This window comes from Delphinus delphis, chromosome 2, assembly GCF_949987515.2.
Source record: "Delphinus delphis chromosome 2, mDelDel1.2, whole genome shotgun sequence".
NCBI lineage: Eukaryota > Metazoa > Chordata > Mammalia > Artiodactyla > Delphinidae > Delphinus > Delphinus delphis.
In genome coordinates, this window is record NC_082684.1 from 165,189,444 (window position 1) to 165,195,907 (window position 6,464).

Genomic DNA, 6,464 nt, shown 5'->3' on the forward strand with positions numbered 1-6,464 from the left:
ATCAGGTTTTCTCACCCCCGACCCTCAACTGATGGTTTCCGTCGACTGAGTGTCCGTTGTAAGAGTGTCCAACGCGCCCTGGGTACATTTACTTCGTACTCCTCTCCTTTTTTTCTTCACTTGCACTTGACATTGTCTTTCGCTCAAAGTGACATCCTTGCCGGCGCTAGAGGAGCCCCCGGCTCCCCGGCGCCCGCACCCCACCGCTAGGTCCACGGCACTCGCCGCCCCCGAGCCTCTAGGGACGAGTCGGGGGGAGACGCCGGGCAGGAAGTCCGTGCGTCGGGGGCTGCGGCCGGTCTCGGCCCAGCTCCCCGCGCGGACCCGTGCAAGGGCGGCCGCGGCCAAGGAGGCACAGCGGCCAGACCCGCCGTCGGGTTCCGCGCCGTGCTGCGCGGCGAGCCAGCACAGCCGCCTCCTGCCTCCAGGGCCCTCCTTCCTTCCCGGTGCAGAGATGTGGTGGCTTGAGGCTGGAAGCCAGGGCTTCTACAGGCCGGTGCAGCGGAGCCCGTAAAGGTGTGGACTTGGGATCACCGCAGTGGTAACTGAACCCCGCAATGTCCCGGGGCGTTTCGGTCAGCGCTTCCTTGGCTTTGCACCTAGAAAAGAAACGTCTTCAGTCCTGTGCGCCCCGGCTCACTGCGTCCTCCTTTCGTGGTCAACTCTAAACACAGCACTGTGCGTGCCACCGGCCCCTGGAGTGCTCCGATAACTCAGACCCCGCAGTAAATCAGACGCGCCACCCAAACTTGGCGCCTTCGAAAATCTGTCGGTGCGGGCGGCGGGGTCCTGGAATCCACTCGCTCCGCCAGCCACGCACGCGCAGGCCCACCTGCCGCTCTGCCTTGGACCTCGTAACTCGGCTCTTCTATCGCCACTACTACATTAATCGGCCTTTAAATTTTGAAATAACATTTAGGTTATTTCCAACAGTTGCTCCTTTATATAAATAGTTTTTCAGATTACAGATTTCCACAAGGAAAACATGTCTTTCTCAAACGGGGGGGCGGGGGGGGTAACCACCCAGTTTCTTGTATTCTTCAGTTAGAAAAGTTGCATTAAAATGCAGATTTCGAATTACTTCAGGGTTAAACTCTTTTCCCAAAGAGAAAGCTCGATGGCTAACCTCAAACTTTAATCTTGACATCTTTAGTTATGGTGATCTCCTTGCTTTTTGTGATTTTGAAACACAAGGAGATCGATGCTAAAGTCAAAAATTCAAATTCAGAGGGCTGTCTATGATGGTTTTAGAATATTCCACAAAATTAAGAAGTAAAGAATATTAACAAGCTATAAGGCCTAGTTCACAAATAACACTGCAGCTTCGGTTCTGAAACAGATAAAAAGGACCGCAGGAGATTTTAAAAATTAAAGTATTCACAGTCTGGTATAGACATCTGTCATTTGACAATATATGAAATTTAAATTGAGCATTGTCCATAAGTCTCATGCTTATATTATGTTTCTTGGATTTACTCAAGTTTTTTGTGCTTCCCTCTTTTGTGGGAAAGCTTACATATAATGCACTATGTTTCTTTTAATTTAATCATAATTTTTCTCTTTTTAAGTGCAAACTCAAAAGCCCTTTAGAAAAGGATATTTTATGACAGACAAATACAAGGGCAAATAAAACTTAAAATAAGTAACTTTCTCATCTCTCAAGGATCACTTTCTTCAGAAATAAAAGTTGGAAGTTGTAGTTTGGCAGGTACTCTATCCACTCTTAAATCTAGCCTCTGAATGCAACTGATTAGGTATTAAGGCCTACTTTTTTTTTTAACATTGCAAAGCATTTATTAAACTCTTAAGAGAAACTTGGGTTTCTTTTCCTAAGTCCATGAACTGATTAATTTTCAGTGTAGAATAAAGATCACTGTGTTAAGGTACCCCACTTCCAGCATTTCATGTGTTAAATAGTGCAAAGCAGTATGCAATTCAGAAAGAAAAGCATCTGTTTGATAGATTTACCCTGTAAAAGAAGGCATACAACCACTGTCTTAGAATTAAAAGAAGAGGCAAATTTTAAGTAGAACTCTTATGTTTGATTCAAAATCCATTTAGAAAGATAGTTAATTACCTTCAGAGCAAATTTTTGGCAAGATAGTTCTTAGGAATGCAAAAAACTAAATCAGAAATGTCCAATATATGGTAGTCAACTTATACAATTTTTACAAAACTACATTATTATTTTTAACGTTACCTATTCATCTCTTTGTCTTTCAAAATCTTAATATTGGTAATTTATTGAAGACTTTTAAGGCACTTCTTTATGTTTAGAGTTGCCTGCTGTGTTACATCATAAGTCGTAATTGCTTCAACCCACTGAAATAAGTGTATTTAAAATGTTCCTTATTTGTTTTATGAATGCCTCAAGTTTTCAAGTATCTGCAGTTTTTACATTTTGAGGTACATTTTTTTAGTGCTAGAATTGTTATATGTTAGCACATGGAATACATTCAAGTATTTCATTCTATTAGGATAAAAATGTAAATGCCTAAAATAAGGTATGTACAATCACAGGAAGCAGCAAAGCAAATAACCTCATTTTTCTATAATTCTATTGTCATTTTAAGAACATTCAATTAAAAACATAAAGTAAGTTATTTGCTAAGACCTTATTTTTGTAGTAGAATATCAAAAAGTTTGCTAAGACCTTATTTTTGTACTAAAATATTAAAAAGTAATACAGTTTATATTCTCTAGCAATCCCTTCCCAATCCATTGCTTTATTAACTACTCTTCTGATTATGTCTACTGGATACCAAGCATGATCAAACACTTAGATAATGAAATGAAATGAAATTTTAAAATTTCCCTTTTAAAAGTCTGATATTGTTTCTTAATTGTTTTATGAGAAATAGATACAGTTAAAAGATTTTAACAATTTTAAACCTAAAATTAAGATAAACACTTGCACTCATTTATCAAATATACAGAATTTATTGAAGTCCAAGGTCATCTGAGCAATGAATGTGTTAAAAATAAATACTGAAATACAGGAAGTTCAAAAGTTATAATTCTTTACATTAACTGGGAATTTAAGAAGAGTGTTCTTTTTATTTAATATGTCTTGCTTTAGGAGGGCTGTATATGATACAGAATATCCTAAGAAAAGTGTGTGTAGTGTTGGTGGTGGTTGGAAGGCTGGTGGTGGGAGTTATTGAGGTAATCTTACTGCTTTTTTTAAATCTACATTTGTTTGAAAACATTTTTGTTTTCAGTTAAATATTTGGCAATGGGTTCAATGCCTCAGAAAATTTCTCAGATAATTATAAAGACCTAAAAATAACAGAGTAAAAGAATGTTGATCAGCTAAAATGCTATAGTTTTCATGTCACAAATAAAAATTGTATGTAAGCTATTGATCTTAATTGGTATTAATGAAAATTCTACAAATAATACAGAAAAGTTGCATAGTTGTGTTACTGAATTAAAAATTATTACTACAATAAATGGAATATTTTATAAAAGTCAGTGATCTTCTCAGTGGTTTTAACACATTTTAATATATTGTTTTAAATTCTTCACTTTATTATAGTACAAGTCTTCTGAATAGAATTGTTTTTAAACATATAGAATACCCAGCTGATTTCATACATTGGGAATAATAAGAAACTACTAGAATTCTTGGTTACTAACAATGATAAATGCAATGATAACAGAATTTCATAAATCAATTATATGCTCCATTTGAAGATTACAAAACATAATTAACTTACTTGACATTAACACAAACAATGTTTTGTTTCTTCACAGAACAGGCTATGAGCTGTTTTCAATTATTTCAATGAAATGCTGTCCTCTAAAATTAACAAATGAATGAACATTTGCATACTGTACATTGTACTGTAGACAATTTAGAGTGGGGCTACCCAATTGTTTTTCTAATGATATTTTGCCTCTTACATAATTTATTTTCCACTGAGGAACTAGTGATTACCTAATTATTTTTTTAACTAACTAACTTGGTGAAAAAAACCTCCTAAAGTAAGGTATTATTCTTATGAACACTGTGAAATAAAATTAATCATTTGAAATGGCATCTAGAGATTGTGATTTTGCATAAAAGAGTTATGTGTACCTTGTGCCATGCTCTCCCTTACAAGAACGAAGGAAAAATAGAAACACATATATAAATGATTAAAATAAACAGTTTCTGCTTATATAAAACAAACGAGAGTTTTATGCGAAGAAGGGGTTTGTGCAGAATTCCTGCCTGCCTTAGTCACAGGTGGAGTAGGCAACTTGCTACTTGGTACAATTTCAAGGGCAATTGCAAGGAGTGTATCCTCCCTAAATATTTCCATTACCCTTTATTGATGCCTTCAAATTTTTAGCTTAAATGTTAGAACATCGGTAAAATTCAAGTACTACTGAGAAAACTCACATTCTCAGCTGTTATCAGTAATTTATACCTTTGAATGATTGTCAGAGCTAATGTTGGTGGAAGGAAGAGAAAGTTTCATGACATTGAGTAATTAATATGAATGGAGAGAACTTGAGGAGGTGGAAGGGGCAGAGAGAGGGCTAAGGATGGGAAATTGTTGAGGAACAGAGACAAACTTTTTTGTGCACAACTTTGCCTGGTCAAAAGTAACTGACGTGATAAAGACCCATTTAAAATGAGTAATTAATGATCTATAATCCATTTTATACCATTCCTTATATCTAAGCAATTAAGTTATCAGTGTAAGGTATAATGCGGAAAAAATGAATTAATTAGAGACTTCAGGAGCAAACGACTTGAATGTAAAATGCTCAGATCATTAAAGTCATGTGTATAAAATAGAAAGTGAAATATTGGTTGGATTATGTATTTGACAACCAGATAATTTATCTGTCCACATAAATTAACTAGATGATTGCTAAATTTCAGCTTTACTGTGAGCTGTATTCATATATATCATGACAAAATACAGTCCCAAATCATTTTTGTAAGTTTTAGATTTTTTTCTTTGTATTGGTTATATTAATGACGATTTCCATAGTGTGTAGAAATTAGAACACATGACAATTCAAAATCAATTGTTAAGAAAGCCAAACAATCATGTAATGGTTTGGTTATTTCATACGTAAACCAGACTCAGATTTTTTTCTAACAAACTGGTTCCAATCATTCAAGATTCTATACTAAAAGCGGTATTTAGCAGTTTTCAGACAATTTCCAAACAAATGAAGATTAACGAATCATCAGTAATTAAGTTTGGCTTCCTAATTTAAAGTAAAACATGAATTGTTGGTCAAAATGCTAATGACATAAAAGTGAAATTCATGTATATCCCTTGTTCTTAAATATTGAACAAATATCAACTAATCACTGAATTAGCCAACACCAAAAACTATTGAAATTCAATAACTTATCTGTGATCAAAGATGTATTTCAACAATCTAACTCTTCTTTAAGTTTAAACAACTGGAAACCATTTCTCAATGGTGCAGCCTTTCTTAATATTAATTCAAGAGACTTGGAGACATGTTGCTGATATTGGAAGCTGATATGTGCTGATTCGTGAGGGAATTGTTTAGCTTGTACCCTGGTCTCTGATGAAGGGAGACACACTTTCAGACACATGCAGGCATTGCAGACCCCAGACTTTTTTCCTAGCTGGTTATCTGCTTCCTGAGACCAATTTGAATAGCCGGTGAGTGTCTCCTTCCCAACCTGACTTGATTTTGGTTCCTATTTTGTGATTGCAAGCTGAATATTTTTCACTCCCATACTCCTAACTTGGACTTGACAGTTAAACTGTGTTTTGAGCCTACTTTCTTAGTGTTTGTCTTTGAAAAGATCTTGATCTGTTTCTCCGATCCCTGCCTACCCATCCCAGCGAATGGGAGACACGAACACAGTGGCTGCGCAAGCAGTCAGTGCTCTTTGTTCTGGTAGCCTGACCACCCCACCACCTGCCCTTCACGAAGAACAGGGACCTGTCATCTGTGGACTGGGCTTCCCTCGCAGCTATGCCTGATGTCAAATGGTCCAGGAATGAGTAACCGTGTGCTCCCAGAGCTGTCCTAGGGTTTCTTTCCATTTCTTCTACTAACTAGATCAGTGAGTAGTATTTTTTGTTTGTTGGTTGCCGAAGATGACCTTCCACCAGGTTTATCTGAAAACCTGGCCAATTAGCCCATCTTCAGTTCAAAGGAATAGAGGAACTATCGCCAGTACCCACATTGGCTCAGTGCTGGGCCAGCCCCAGCAGTGACTGGGTACTTGTCTTCTTAGAACTAGACCTCCAGGTATGGAAGATGGAGAATATGAAGGCCTTGAGCAAGGCCTCGTGTTCCTGGCCTCATCTTGGCCTTCATGCTGAAAGCCTGTGGACAACACCATGGCTCTGTCTGTCCCGGTGTTGGATCCCCTCATCCTGGGCCGTTGCCTTTGCTCTGCCCTGTGACAATTTTGGCCAAATCCCAGCACATCTGCGAAGCATCTACACCAGCAATGTAATCATAGGGAGCCA